The 15231-nt window shown below is 34.2% G+C and overlaps 1 non-coding gene across 1 annotated transcript; it reads right to left on the reverse strand.

Moving 5' to 3' along the window:
* Nucleotides 1-9359: 9359 nt before the first annotated feature.
* LOC141682248 (small nucleolar RNA R71) lies at nucleotides 9360-9466 on the reverse strand. Its single transcript, XR_012559649.1, has one exon. It is a non-coding gene; the product is annotated as a small nucleolar RNA R71 (small nucleolar RNA).
* Between the last annotated feature and the right edge of the window lie 5765 nt (nucleotides 9467-15231).

The raw sequence follows: 15231 nt of genomic DNA on the forward strand, positions 1-15231 counted from the left end.
AAATTTTATCATTTACAGTGATGCTTCATACCGTGGATTAGGATGTGTACAGATGCAGCACGGTAATGTCATTACATATGCTTCGAGACAACTAAAACCTCATGAACAAAAATATCCTATGCATGACCTGGAATTAGCAGCGATTGTATTTGCATTGAAACTTTGGAGACACTATCTCTACAGTGAAAAATGCGAAATCTACACGGATCATAAAAGTCTGAAGTACATTTTTACGCAGAAGGAACTGAACATGAGACAACACCGATGGCCGGAATTGATCAAAGATTACGATGTTACGATCAATTATCATCTAGGAAAAGCAAATGTTGTGGCAGATGCGCTAAGCCGGAAAGAAAGATTGAATTTGTTAACTTCATGCGAAGAATTAGCCAAGGAATTTGACAAGCTGGAAATCGAAATTCGTGTTCCCAATGAATCTACAGAAGCTATCTACGCTATGACTTTTCAACCAGAGTTATTAGAGAAGATTCGTCGCTGTCAAGAAGAAGTGATGAGTCAAGATGACGACTTAACGGGAGAAGAAATTACAACTCAGAAGGATAACGAAGGAATCATACGCTTTGCATCAAGAATCTGGATCCCTAACGTGGCAGAACTGAAAGAAGAGATATTGCGAGATGCGCACAGTTTAAAATATTCCATTCATCCTGGGAGTACAAAAATGTACCGTGATCTGAAGGAAAACTTTTGGTGGCCAAATATGAAGAAGGAGATAGCAGAATGGGTAATTAAATTCTACCCATGCCAGCGAGTTAAAGCGGAACATCAACGTCCGAGCGGATTACTACAACTATTGGATATTCCAGAATGGAAATGGGAACATCTAGCGTTGGATTTTGTGGTAGGACTACCAAGGACTAAAGAAAATCATGATGCGATATGGGTAATCGTTGACAGACTAACAAAGTCGGCACATTTTCTACCAATCAATGAAAGATTTTCGCTCGACAAGCTAGTGCACTTGTATCTCAAGGAAATTGTGATGCGACATGGAGTTCCAATATCTATCATGTCTGATCGAGATCCCCGATTTAATTCAAGATTTTGGAGACAATTTCAAGAATGCCTTGGAACAAAATTAAACATGAGTACCGCTTATCATCCGTAAATCGATGGGCAAAGTGAAAGAACTATCCAAACAATCAAAGATATGCTACGAGTTTGTGCGATTGACTTCGAAGGCAGTTGGGATGAGCATTTACCTTTGGTTGAATTTACTTACAATAACAGCTATCATGCAAGTATTGGAATGCCACTGTACGAAGCGTTATATGGAAGAAAATGCAGATCACCAGTATATTGGGACGAAGTTGGAGAACGCAAGGTTTTGGGTCCAGAATTAATCCAACAGACTAAAGAAAAGATAAAACTTATTCGAAAATGATTGGATGCAGCACAAAATTGACAACGCAAATATGCAGATCAAGTAAGGAAGGATATAGACTACCAAGAAGGAGAGCACGTGTTACTCAAAATATCGCCATGGAAAAGATTAACCAGATTTGGCAATAAGGGTAAATTGAAGCCACGATACGTCGGACCATGTGAAATTTTGAAGAAAGTAGAAAAAGTTGCATACGAATTAGCTTTACCGCCTCATATGCAACATATTCACAATGTGTTTCACGTGTCGATGCTTAAGCGATATAATCCTGATTCTAGGCATGTAATAGAGTATGAACTGGTAGATATCCAACCTGATTTGTCTTTTGTAGAACAACTGATAAGAATTTTAGATCGGCGAGAGAAAGTTTTGAGAAATAAGTCTGTGTCTTTAGTGCGAGTTTTGTGGAGAAACCCTATGGTTGAAGAATCAACTTGGGAACTTGAGAGTGAAATGTTAGAGAAATATCCTCATTTGTTTTCATAACGAGATTCTGAGGACAAAATCCTATTAAAGGGGGAAGGATGTAACGTCTGAAAAATTTACGTCTGTATTATATCATATGTACAATAAATTATGTGTGTTAATGTGTCATTTATATGGAATTAACTGTCAAACCCTAATTGCTATGTGTTTAGTGCATTTTGTGTCGTCCAGGTATTTTTAAGATATTTTTCAGGTATTCTATTTTTCATTTATAGCTTTTATTTCAGACGTTTTACGACCCGAATCATGATTTTAAAGCAGGTATTTCAAATAAAACAATGAGCCTTATTTTTCATCAAACGGCTTTTACCATCACATTATTCTGAACATCTAAGTATTTTATAAATTTTCTCGTTTTGCGAAAAATGACTTTTCCGGGCCCCATTTGGTGTTAAAAACCCCAAAAAAATCACATTTTTATTTTATAAAATTATAGGACTTTCATTTATACCATTTCTTTGTATTTTTGCATTATTCACAATTTTTGGGATATTTTTGCATATATATTGCATATATAAAATATTTATAAATTAATTTTTAATACCAAAAAATTATGAAATTAGGGGCTCATTAATTTTAAAAGATGTAGAATTAGGGCCTTAATTTTATTTAGGAGTATTAATTCTGGGCAATCCCGGGCAGTTCATCCCCAACCCGGGATGATCTTGCTGACCCGGTTGCAACCCGGTTTGCAACCCAGTTTGCAACCCGGGTTTGATCTGTTTTTGTCAGAGGCCAATTTCTGACAACTGTTTCTGGAAATTATTTTTACCTTTTATTTATTTTAATTTTAAAAATCAGTTTTATTTATTTTATAAATAAATAAATAAATTAATTAATTGATTTATATTATAACTAATTCTGAAATATTTTCTAAAAATCAGATTTAATTATTTTCTTAATTATTTATTATTTATTAATTATTTAAAAATTATTAATTATTTTGATAATTAATCAAATAATTTTTAATAAATCATAATAAATTCATTTTAATTCCAAAAATTATAGAAAAATCATTTTTATTTCTGATTTTTCTTAAATAATTATTTAAAAATTATTTTAGGATTTAAAAAATTAGTAATAATTATTTATATTGAATATTAAATTGAGTTATCCATATTTAATTGATATTAATTAGACCGTTAGTCCGATTCGAGCGAAACGAAAGCCCTTTGACTCCGAAAAATGAAATCTTTTCATTAAAAATAATATTAAGACCTAATTTATTTTGGAAATTAGTTGAATTTGTTAGTTGTTTGATTATCAGTCGAGTAGCGTGCCGAGACGAGTCCGAAAAATTCTGAAAAATAGGAAAGAGTCAGATAATGATTAGTTGAGCGATCAGCGAATCGATTTTGATTCTAAAAATTATTTTAACTATTGAAAATGATTATGTGATTATGTGCTGATGTGTATTATATGGTTAATAGAGTCTTAGTTGTTAATATATAATATACAAGCCAGTCATAAGCGCATGGGTAGACAATAGGAACGATGTGAAGTCGATTTAAGATGCAATCGAAGTACGAAATGACTAAACCAGTCTAGTTCTCTAACAAAAGCTAATCCAGCAAGGCAGGTTGAGCCGGTGATAGAAAAATGTGATATATTTGCACTGAGTCGCGCAGAAGGCAAGTTTTTCCCCTATTCTACTTTCAGAATAGTGATATTTCTTTAGATTCTTATCACGCTTGCACTCTTTTGATTTTCTTGTTCATATTTCATTTTGATTCTTGATTTCTCCTTTTCATTTGAATTCATTGTTCATATTCCAATTGTTACTCACAAATACTGATATATTCTGGTGATTAGAATATGTCAAAGCATACCGATTGTTCCGGTTGTAATTTCATGGACTGGATAATGATACTTTGGGGATTAAGTTTACTTAATCCTAAGGACCGGGACATAACCGGATCCTTGAGATGGGCCGTAGTGCCTGGGTGCCCGACGGGATCTATATAATGGGATATAGATCTGCACTGTTTCCTGGCTGATTAACAGGGTATATATGCGAACTTGTGTCCAGTTTAGTTCATTTGTACTCACCGGTAATGGCCTTCTTTCTACTCTCGCGGGGTTATATCTTTGCAGATATACCCAGGTTACCGTTTCACTTAAACTGCGTAAACATTGTTTATATTTTGTGGACTTGTTAAGCAATTTTTGGCTCACCCTTTTTTTTGTTGCTATTCACCTTATTGTTTTCAGTTAAGAAGGAATATGAAACCCATCAGGACTCGAGTGGTAAAGAAACGGGTCAAGTCTCGGGATTCTCTCATACCCAAGGTGTTGATCCCAATCTAGGAAGAAACTTTTGAGTTGCCCGAACAGGTGGAGTGTAGATAGTTATTGTGTGTGTTTGAAGAAAAGATGAAATTAGTTTAAAACTAGTTAGACAATGGTTTGTAATTAAGAGAGTTTGTAAGATTTTAAATTTTGTTTGTAATAAAGTAGTTAGTGGTTCTTGTTTTCATACTTCAACCTAAAAAGATCCTGGTTAGTGTTAAAGAGATTTAGATTCATTTCTTTATTATTTGTTAATCAGATTGTGCAGGGTTGGTGATTAGCTAGTAACCCCCAGACTTATACCCCAGGTCTAAAGGGCGTTACAACGATAAGTACATAACAGTGGAAGGTATGTGTATAGTTGCAATCTCGACAGATGAAATCCAAAAGGATGGCAAATGATCTTCTAGAATTTGATGATCATGTTACGAACTGCAAGGCATGTCAGTTTGGAAAGTAAGCTAGAAGAACCTTTCCAAAGGCAATATGGAGGGCAACAAGGAAGTTGCAATTGACTCATACTGACATAGCATGCCTACAAAGAACGTCTTCTCTAAATTCTATTCTTTATTATGTTGTATTCATTGATGATTTCTCTCGTATGCGTTGGATTTTCTTTTTGAAGTTCAACTTAAAATTGACTCAAGTGTTTTGGAAATTCAAAGCAAAAGTCGAGAAAGAGAATGGTTGTGAAATTTAAGTTATTAGGTCTGACAACGGGAATGAGTATACTTCAGGAGCTTTCAACCATTTTTGTGAAGATTCGGGAATCTAATATCAATTAAATGCTCCTTACACTCCGCAGAAAAATGATATTAGAGAAAGACGGAATAAACCTATTTTAGAGATGACAAGATGCATTGTTCATAAAAAGAATTTGCCAAAGAAGTTTTGGGCAGAAGCGGTGACCACTAGAGTTTTTTTGTAAAATAGGCTTCCCACAAGAGTCTTTTGCGATTAAATACCTTATGAGATGTGGTATGAAGATCAGCTATCTTTAAATTTTCTTTATGTATTTGGATGTTTGCGCTTTACTCATGCCCCTCATTTTAAAAAAGATAAGTTAGATAAAAGAGCACTTTCAGACATCTTTATTGGCCACAACTCGACTACAAAAACTAATTATAAGTTTTTTAGCCACAAACTCGAAATATAATTGTTAGCAGAGAAGTGCACTTTATGGAAGATGAAGAGTGAAACTGGGATGATTCAAAGAAAATGGATTTGCTGTCAAAAAGTCAGTAGTTAATCACTTTTATTTGGGCACGACAATTCAAGGCACTGATATTAGGGATAGTAAAATGGTGGATGACATACCTCAGAGAAGCCCAGGATCACTCTCTGATATTGATCAGATGTGCAATATTGTTGTGTGTGAGCTCACATATTATGAAGAAGCCAAGAATGATCAAAATTGGATAAATTTAATGAATGAAGAACTATTCATGATTGAAAAAAATGAAACATTACAGTTGGTTGATTGACCCCAAAACAGAAAAGTTATTAGAGTCAAATGGGTGTACAGAACCAAGATCAATGCAAATGGGTTGGTAAATAAGTACAAAGCGAGGGTCATGGTTAAATGATATGCTCAAATATTAGGTGTGGACTACTCAGATTCCTTTGTACCCGTTGGTCGACTCAAAGTCATTAGATTATTGCTCGTAATTGCTGCACACATGAATTGGAGGGTATACAATTTAGACGTGAAATCAAATTTTTTGAATGGTCTATTGTAGGAGGAGATCTATATCGAACAACCTGAAGGATATAGAAAGAAAGGAGAATAAGACGAGGTTTATATTCTTAAAAAGGTTCTTTACGGTTTGAAGCAGGCTCCACCAATTTGGTATAGCGGAATCGGCGAATAGTGATGAATATGCATTTTATCTTAATAATGGCCCCATATTTTGTATTGTTATAGATTTTTATAGTATTAATATTTTATTGTAGGTATCAAGGAGTTATAATAAATAAATGTTTGGAGTTACAAAAAAATCAGATTTAGAGTTTAATTTGATTTAAAAGTGAAATTTATGGGCCGCTTGCGCAGTGTACACTGTTTGAGCCATATCCTTAGTTGCAGAAATCTGATTGTGACAATTCAATAACCCACATAAATTTTATGAGAAGAGCTTTATTTCAGAAGTGGTATTGAATTAAAAGTCCAGTCAAATCAGCCCTGATTCAAAAAGTCAACTACAAATTTCCACTTTCTCGGAATTCAATTCTAATTGAGAAATCTAACTCATTAAAAATACTTTTATTAGAGAAAATATAATTATTATTCACTATTAGTACAAGAGAGAGATAGAGACACGCAATACAGAGAGAAAAAGAAGAAGCCCAAGAAAGAAAATACAACCATTTAAGACATTCAACTAGATTTGTTTTTCTTTTGATCGTTTTGTTTAGAATTTTCTCCTTAACTATTTTTTATTATGAATATGTGTTATCAACTCTCAGGAAATTTTGTGATTTTCATTATGAACTAACTTTTATAAATTAGGATTTTTATGGAACCCTAGCATGTAATTATTGGTGTCTTGTTAAAGAGTATTGTATGTAGTTTTATGGTTTACTCGTTCAAGTGTTTTTGATTCTAATACTGGTTTTATTTGATCAACTTTAGTAGCTTAACGATTTAATTATAAACGAGAGGTTATAGTTAATAGACATAAAACTTGAATGGCGCATACTTTTATCTTTTCATAATAATATTGTTACAGTATAAACATATATTATGACCATGCATAGCTTTGTGAATTGGTGTTTAATTAATATATGAAGAGTAAATTGGCATAGATATATGTTAGTTTATTTTATAGGAATTTTTCCGTAGTGATTTCGAGAGCAACCTACGACCATTAGATTCTAGCTAGTGAACTGTGGAATTGTTATAGTACTATGCAACTCTTTTACCGATTTTCACGTGTTAGGGGGAAGTAATTATCCCGACTTATCTTCTCATATTTGAACTTTTCAAGACCCAGTGTGCTAGTATAATATTGTTTTTCTTATTACTTAGTTTAAGTTAATTAAAAAACCTTCACACAACTTTTATGTTCGATAACCAAAGTGTTAAATAATACTTACAATTAATAAAAATATACAGTGCTTGAGGAATGAAATATGGTATTCACTACTATATTACTTGTTTGCGATTATGTACAATTGCACATTTGAATTTTAAGCAATAAGTTTTTTACGTCGTTTTCGGGGACTTTTTAGTTGTTATTTGTAAAGTTAATTTTCTGGAAATTTGGTTTTAGTTACTTCTGTACTAACGGGAGTATTATTGTTTCTTATAAGGTTTCATTTTGTATGAACGAAGAACATTCAGGGTTAATGTTAGGTAATGAATACAAAACGGGGGGGGGGGGTGAATGTGTTTTGAATATTTTGAAGGCTTTTTGAACGTTTATTACTTGGTTAACAAAGCAGATTAGAAATGCAGTAATATTATGTTAACTGAAGTAAAACAATGCACACAATATTTCAAAACTCACTTAATTTTGTATTAAAATTAAGCTAGTGTCTTGCCACAAATCCTGGGTTCTTTGTAAGTAAAGAACTCAGGTGCTTCCTTGAGTTACAAGAAAAATTAGATCTGTTTGATATACCTAAAAGCAAAGGACCAGTGTTTACTTTATAGGTTAGTAAAGACAGGTTTACACAGCATGTAATAGAATGTACTAAACCCTACTTTAAGTTATTTCTAAAGCTTTCCATTTCCGGCTTAGTGTATCTTTGCAAATCGTGTAGGCTTGTGACTTTCCTATGTCAGTTAATCTTAGCCTTTAATATTTCACTCTTCAAGCTGCTTTTGTAGACTTTTCAATCTAACTGATTAGATCATTTGTTGATTTTTAATCTTGAATATTTAACTTGTCTACATTCTGTACTTGAGGTTCATATCGAGATCTCCAGTTTGTTGTATAGAGAACTGACATCTCGATAAGTATAATGGCATATCGAGATCTCTTAGTTCTCTATAAGTGTTTTAACTTGTCGAGGTCTCTGAGTTCTCTATATGTAACTTGTCGAGATCTCTGAGTTCTCTATAAGTGAACTTGGCTTGTCGAGGTCTCCAAACTTCTGCATGTAGAACTGACTTGTCGATATCTCCAATCTTCACATCTTCATTTTGACTTGTAGATATCTCTGAGTTCTCTAATGCAGAAATGACTTGTCGATATCTCAGAGATCTCTATACATATTTTGACTTGTAGATATCTCTTAGATCTCTAATGATAATTTGACTTATCGATATCTTCAATCTTCATATCTTCATTTGGCTTGTCGATATCTCTAAGACTTATCTATAAGCTGTTTTGGACTTCTCGATAAGTTATTCTGGAGTTCTCGAATGACTTCTCTATATGACTTGATCTGTGACTTGTAGAAGTCTTGACTTAGAATATTTTTCCTAAAACACATTTATTGAACTCCACGCATCTTCACAATTTCTCTGAGGTATGATCTTCTTGATATTCTTCCAGAGTTTATTCTTAAGCTTGAGACTGTTTACAGAAAAATACTTCAGTCTAATCTTTGACATTTTTATAGACTCAAGTAGTACAATATAATATACAAATTTAGATTATCATACAACTAATTCTTAGGGCTGTCAATTTGACTTAGTCTTGTTATAGTACAGGTATGTCTTGCACAACAGTTAGTGACTTTTAACCCTGAATTCGAGCGAACTTTTAAAGCGCAAAAAAGCAATGTGAAGTAAATAAAGCAAATATATGGGTGACCAACCAAATAACAAGGTTGCAATACCCAATGGGATGGTGAAGGATGATAGAGATAGTGATGTTCGACTGTATGGGAAATCTCATGTTAATGAGTTGAATTATTGAATTGTTAAACCGACTATTCAAGCGACACAATGATGAGCTAAAGCCAGTCATAATTAAGATGTTGCAAACTATCGGTCAGTTTAGGGGATGGCTACTGAGGATCCTCATCTTTACCTTCGGTTGTTTGTCAAGGTTTGTGATTCTTTTAAACTTTTTGGAGTCACGGATGATGCCTTACGATTGAAACTATTTTCCTATTGTGTCAGAGACATGGCAAAAGATTGGCTGAATTCAATTCCACCATCTTTGGTGACTACTTGGAATGATGAGAGACATTTCTACTGAAGTATTTTCCTCCTACCAAGAATGCAAAATTCTGTAATGAGATTAATTCTTTTCAGCAGATGGATGTTGAATCGTTATATGAGACATGAGAGAGATTCAAGGAATTATAGAGAAAATACCCATATCATGGTCTTCTTCAATTACTTTCAGATGTAGACATTCTATAATGGTTTTAATGCTCAAATAAAATTGGTGGTGGATAATCTATAAATGGGGCTTTGTTGGTTAAATCATACAACCAAGCATATGAGATTCTAGAGATAATTGCAACAAATAATTACCAGCGGACAACTAATAGAGCTCAAGCCGGTAAAAGAGTAGCAGGATTATATATGTTTGATGCGGTAACCTCAATGCAAGATCAATCATCATCCGTGAAGAATATGCTCAATAAATTGACGATGAAAGGTAATAAATCTATGGGGCATTCGGTAAATTCACAGGTTAATGAAATAAAGAATGTTTCATGTGTGTATTACGGTGAAGAGCATAATTATGATAATTGTCCTTCAAATCCCGAATCTGTCTATTATGTCGGAAATCAAAATAAAAGTGACCCTTATTCAAACACCTACAATCAATCATGGAAGAACCATTCTAATTTTTTTGGAGCAATCAATGGGCTATTCCTGGAAATTTAACAAATTCTTTTAGGCCTAATTATCCACCTGAATTCTCTCAACAAGCCCAACAACAGCCGCCACCACAACATATGTCTTAGTCTACTTCTCTTAAAGATGTGTTAAAAGCATACATGTAAAATAATGATGCCTTAATCCAAAGTGAAGCGGCATCACTGAGAAATATGGAGAATCAAGTTGGGCAACTAGCTAATGAGCTAAGAAATCACCCACATGACACTCTCCCCAGTGACACTGAAAATCTAGGAATGTGCACTGCAAGGCCATGATATTGAAGAGCGAAAAAGTCTTTGAGAATGCTAAATCTAATTCCATGGCTGTGAGTTGTGATACTTGAGTTGTTAGAGACTCATTGGCTGACTGTAAGGTAGAGACTTGAGATTGAAGAGCCTGGATTTATAAGTTGGTTGATGTTGATATAGGTTGTTGAGAGCTGGAAGATATGGAAGTGCCAAATGTTGCTTGAACAGCTTCCTTGATTCCTTCCATCTGAATATCAGATAGCCCATATCTACTTTGATGAAGTTGATCCAGTTTGAGTTTGGTGTCATTTGAATTTGTAATGTGCTGTTGAACCACCCATGCAAAGCCATAAAATATTGCCTTAGATTTTTGATATTTGCATCCACTACAGTTAGATCAAATCTTGCCATATGTTCTGCAAAGGTTTTGAATTTTGATTTGATCTCAACTTGGGAACAGATAATTTCATCCATGTTCTCTTTCACCAATTTTATGATTTTGTCTTGATGACCAGTCAAAGTCACTTGTAGTGCTTTACCAAAAAGGTGAGAAACCTTAATTTGAGCCTTGTAAACTTCATTGACTGCATCATAGACTTCCTGTGGAGTTAGTATCTTGGCATTACTCCCTAATATGGTGACATATTTCTCTCTGAACCTTGCCAAGACCTTCACCATCTTCAATGTGAAGTCCTTAGAAAGCTAAGCATCCACATTACCATCCTGCCCAGCTTCATTCACTATCTTCTTCTTTTGCTTTTCAACATCTTCATTATAGGTAAGCAAAATTGTCTGATAGTATTGATTTGACATATCTGTAGTGAACATATGTTGTGTGATGTTTGAAAGGCCTGAGAGTTGATCAACCAGAAGGTCATCCACTGTGTTTGGTTGGGATTGAGCATTTTGTAACCATTGTTGGATTAGGTAACAAGGGTTGTTGTGTAGGGTTGGATGTTGAAGGAATATCTGTAGGTTGTAAAGTGGAGGGTAGATGTTCAATATAACCACCTGTGATAGATGTCACAGTTTGACTCATAGGTTGAACTATGGTTATGACAATTTGTTGTTCTCCACTTGTGGTGGGAACCTCCATTGAAATTGGAGGGGAGTTAAATAAGTTAATGTCATGTACTCTAGTCTCAAACCCTTCCTCATTTTGCAGTGAGCTTGCACTTGAATGTGCTATACTTGCCTCCCCCTTAGCAGGATCATTGGCAATTGAACTCCTAGCTTCAATTGTGAGTGCAATCTCAGCTTGGGTTTTGAGGGGAGTTGTTCCTTCAAGAGGACCTCCAATTGAATTGGAGAGAATTTAGATAGCTCCCCCTCAGGAGTACTACCCTCAAACCTTACAACTTGTGAATGTTGATTTATACATGAAAGTGCATGGGAAACTATCACAGGGTCTTCATTAAAAACTGATGAAACCCCTGTGTTTGTGTTAGTGTTATCAAGGTCTACCCCAGCATGTAGCCTCTCACCAACTAAATTTGGTTCCTGGGTGGTGAGCACAATTTCTTTAACCATGTCACATGATGTTGACAACACTTGAGAATTAGATTCAAGTGTTTTATTAAATGAAGAAGAAATTTTATAAATTAGATTTTGAATTTCAGAGTTGAGTGTTGGCAGCTCCCCCTGAATAGATGTGGGAGCTTCAAGAGATGTGCTCTCTTTGTGTGTGCCATCCTTATTTCTCCTTTCATACACTTAAATTTATTCAAGTATTGGTGCAGACTCTTTACATGGTGCATTTGGGTGGATGTTTTGTTCAATAGAGACACCCTGTTGGGAGGATGCCTCTAGAGTTTGTTTAATTCCCTGATTTACAATTAGGGATGGAAAAATAATCCGATCCGATGGATACCCGATCCGAAACCCGAAATGTTGGATTAATCGAACCCGATTTTTTGGATTTGGATTTGGATTTAATTTTTAAACCCGAAATTTTTTGAATTTGGATTTGGATATTAGGTATACCGATCTAAAACCCAATCCGAAATCCGAAACTTTATCCGAACCCGATCCGAACCTGAAACCCGAAAAACCCTGAATTATTATATATAATATTAGAATTTTATGTATTACACATTATTATATATATATATATATATATTAATAATATACATTATACATATTATTATATAATTTTTAGAACATATATTTTTATATTTATGTTAAAAATTAACTAATTATAAAGTTTAATTAAATATAATTATTCAATCATTTAAATGGGTGATAAGGTTTACAAAGTTAACAAAACATCTTTTAGTAATAAATCTAAAAAACTGGGTATCAATTGAGTTGATTTTTTAAATATTAGCTATACATATAATAACACAATTAATGATGTGGTCTAGTGGTTGAAGATGACACGTTAAAACTCTTTCTCTACAAGTCGCTTGTTCGATCCCAAGCACTTGCAATATCAATAATTATACAAATTTTCATATTTAGGATTCGGGTTTGGGTTTCGGGTATGAATATCCAATTCAAACAATTTCGGGTTTCGGGTATACCGGAATCCGATTCGAAATCCGATGGATCGGGTTCGGGTATTCATTTTCAGGTATTTTTCGGGTTCGGGTTGAGTTCGGGTATAGATAAAATTTTCGGGTTTGGATATGGATTCTGCAATACCCGATTCGATCCGACCCGATTGCCATCCCTATTTACAATTACATCCTGTTGGGAGGGTGCAGAGGTGGCTTGAGTGGTCAACTCGGTTTATTTTGACTTCTTTGGTTTTCTGACCAGGTGAGACTCAGATTCTGTATTATCCTTACCACTCTCAGTAACTATTTTCAAGGGTGCCTGCTTTCTCTTCTTTTTACTCACTTCAGCCTTTTGAGAGGATGAAGTGGTTGGTTTCCTAGTTTCTAGTGGTATAGAAGAAAGGGTCTCATCTTGTGAAGGCCCTTGTTGGTGTTCCTGTATTTGTACTTCCACAGTTACAGGAGCCATTACTGTACTAGATTCAATATTAGACCATATGTCAGGCATATAGTAAGGGTAAGTCCTAAATCTCTCTATCATAAATGGAGTGATAGGTACCTTATTTTTAGTAGTAAATGAACCAAACAGAACTTTGGACACTTGCTTACAATTGCCTATTTTAGTTCTATCTATACCATTCAGCATATGAATGTCATGCACTTTATGATTTAAAGCAGACATTATAAATCTAGGAAGTAAAATTTCTTTACCTCTTGTCGTCAAAGACATTATGAGTCTGGTGCTTAGCTCCTCCATGATGAGATGACCTATATTGAGGTGTCTGTTGTGGGCCATTGAGAATACCAGCTTCTGGACAACACTAGAGATGTTGGCATACCCTGTCTTTCGGCAAGTGAAGGCCCTCACAATAGAGTCAAACAAGAAAAACCATTCCCTACTGAGAAACTTCTTGTTCAGGCTAGCCAGGTTGATTCTTTTACTAGAATTAATGAAGTCCATGAACTCAGCTAGCTCATCCTGTGTTGGAACCTCCACCAAATTTTCAGTTGGGATGCCCAAAGCTACATTGACATCATCTTCAGAAAATTTCACTTGCTGGACTCTAATGGAGAAATTAACCATAACAAATATAACCTGGTTTTCATGCACCACAGTCCTTACCACAACTGTGTTCTAATAATCCCCTAGAAAATCCAAGTACAAGACTGTATTTGCTGTTAGAGCACTTAAAGTAAGTTTCAGAAAGAAACTTCACAAAGCTCTTGAAACTGTCATGAGCTTGAATGGTATCGGTAAAAGCCAGATAATTGGTACCCTCCTCGGGGATGAAAGGTTTAACAGTGTTTGATGACATTGGAATAGTTTGAATTTGAGTGGGTAAGAAAAATTAGAAAGAAAGAGCTTGAAATGAGAGAAAATGGCGTGGATTTGGAAAAATTAGGTCACTTAGAGATCTCGAAGGCGTAAAGAGGTGTATGTCGAGATGTCTGGGTATTTATAGTAAAAGGTAAATGACTTATCGAGAACTAAAAATAAACATTTGGGATTTGCTTATCGAGAAGTCATATTGAGAGAATAGATACATATCGATATATTATTTTCCTGACTTTTATCGAGAACTAGAAAATGACTTATCAAGATGTCAAATAAATACACAGTTTGTCCTGAATGGACTGAATTGTTTCCAATTTTTCTTTGAGTAAATCAAAATAAAATTAGAATAAATTTTATCAAAAGTATTTTGCTAAAATAATTTATTAAGTTCAATTATCTTAGTTCTGAGTTATTGATAAGTCTAAAGTTTACTTGTAGAGAACTCTGTGAAATATCACTTATCGAGATCTCTACAATGACTTATCGAGAAGTCATAATAAAGCTTGTCGAGAAGTCCTTCGAGAAGTCATAAACATGACTTATTGAGAACTCACTCGATAAGTCCCAAAATGACTTGTCGAGAAGTCAATTAGACTTATCAAGAACTCAGTTCTCTATATACTTTTGATCTTTTTGATTCTGCCTTGTGCTAATTTACATATTGAAAATGCAAATCAACATTTAGACAGTTTTCTTAGAATTGAAAAATTCCAAGCTAAATTTTGAATTTTGAAAAAAAATATACAGAGATTTTTTGAAATATTTATAACTCATATTTCAGTCAATTTTCAATTAAATCAAATTAATTTTTCTTTATTAGAAATCAATCTGCTGCAAAATATTAGCTGAGTTCTTGCCTTTAGGATAAAGAATTTAGCATTCCAATTTCACCTACAAGTCTAGTGAAAGTTGCTTCATCCAAAGGGTTTGGTAAAAATATCAGCTTACTATTTTTCTGTTGGAACAAAAATAAGCTCAATGGTACCATTTGTAACATGTTCTCTAGTAAAATGGTACCTTACATCAATGTGCTTTGTTCTAGAATGATTAACTGGATTAGCCATAATAGATATAGCACTAGTATTGTCATACATAATTGGAATTTTGTGTAATACTAGGCCATAATCCATAAGCTGATTTCTAATCCAAAGCACTTGAGCACAACAACTTCCAACTGCTAT

The sequence above is a fragment of the Apium graveolens genome, chromosome 8, assembly GCF_009905375.1.
Source record: "Apium graveolens cultivar Ventura chromosome 8, ASM990537v1, whole genome shotgun sequence".
NCBI lineage: Eukaryota > Viridiplantae > Streptophyta > Magnoliopsida > Apiales > Apiaceae > Apium > Apium graveolens.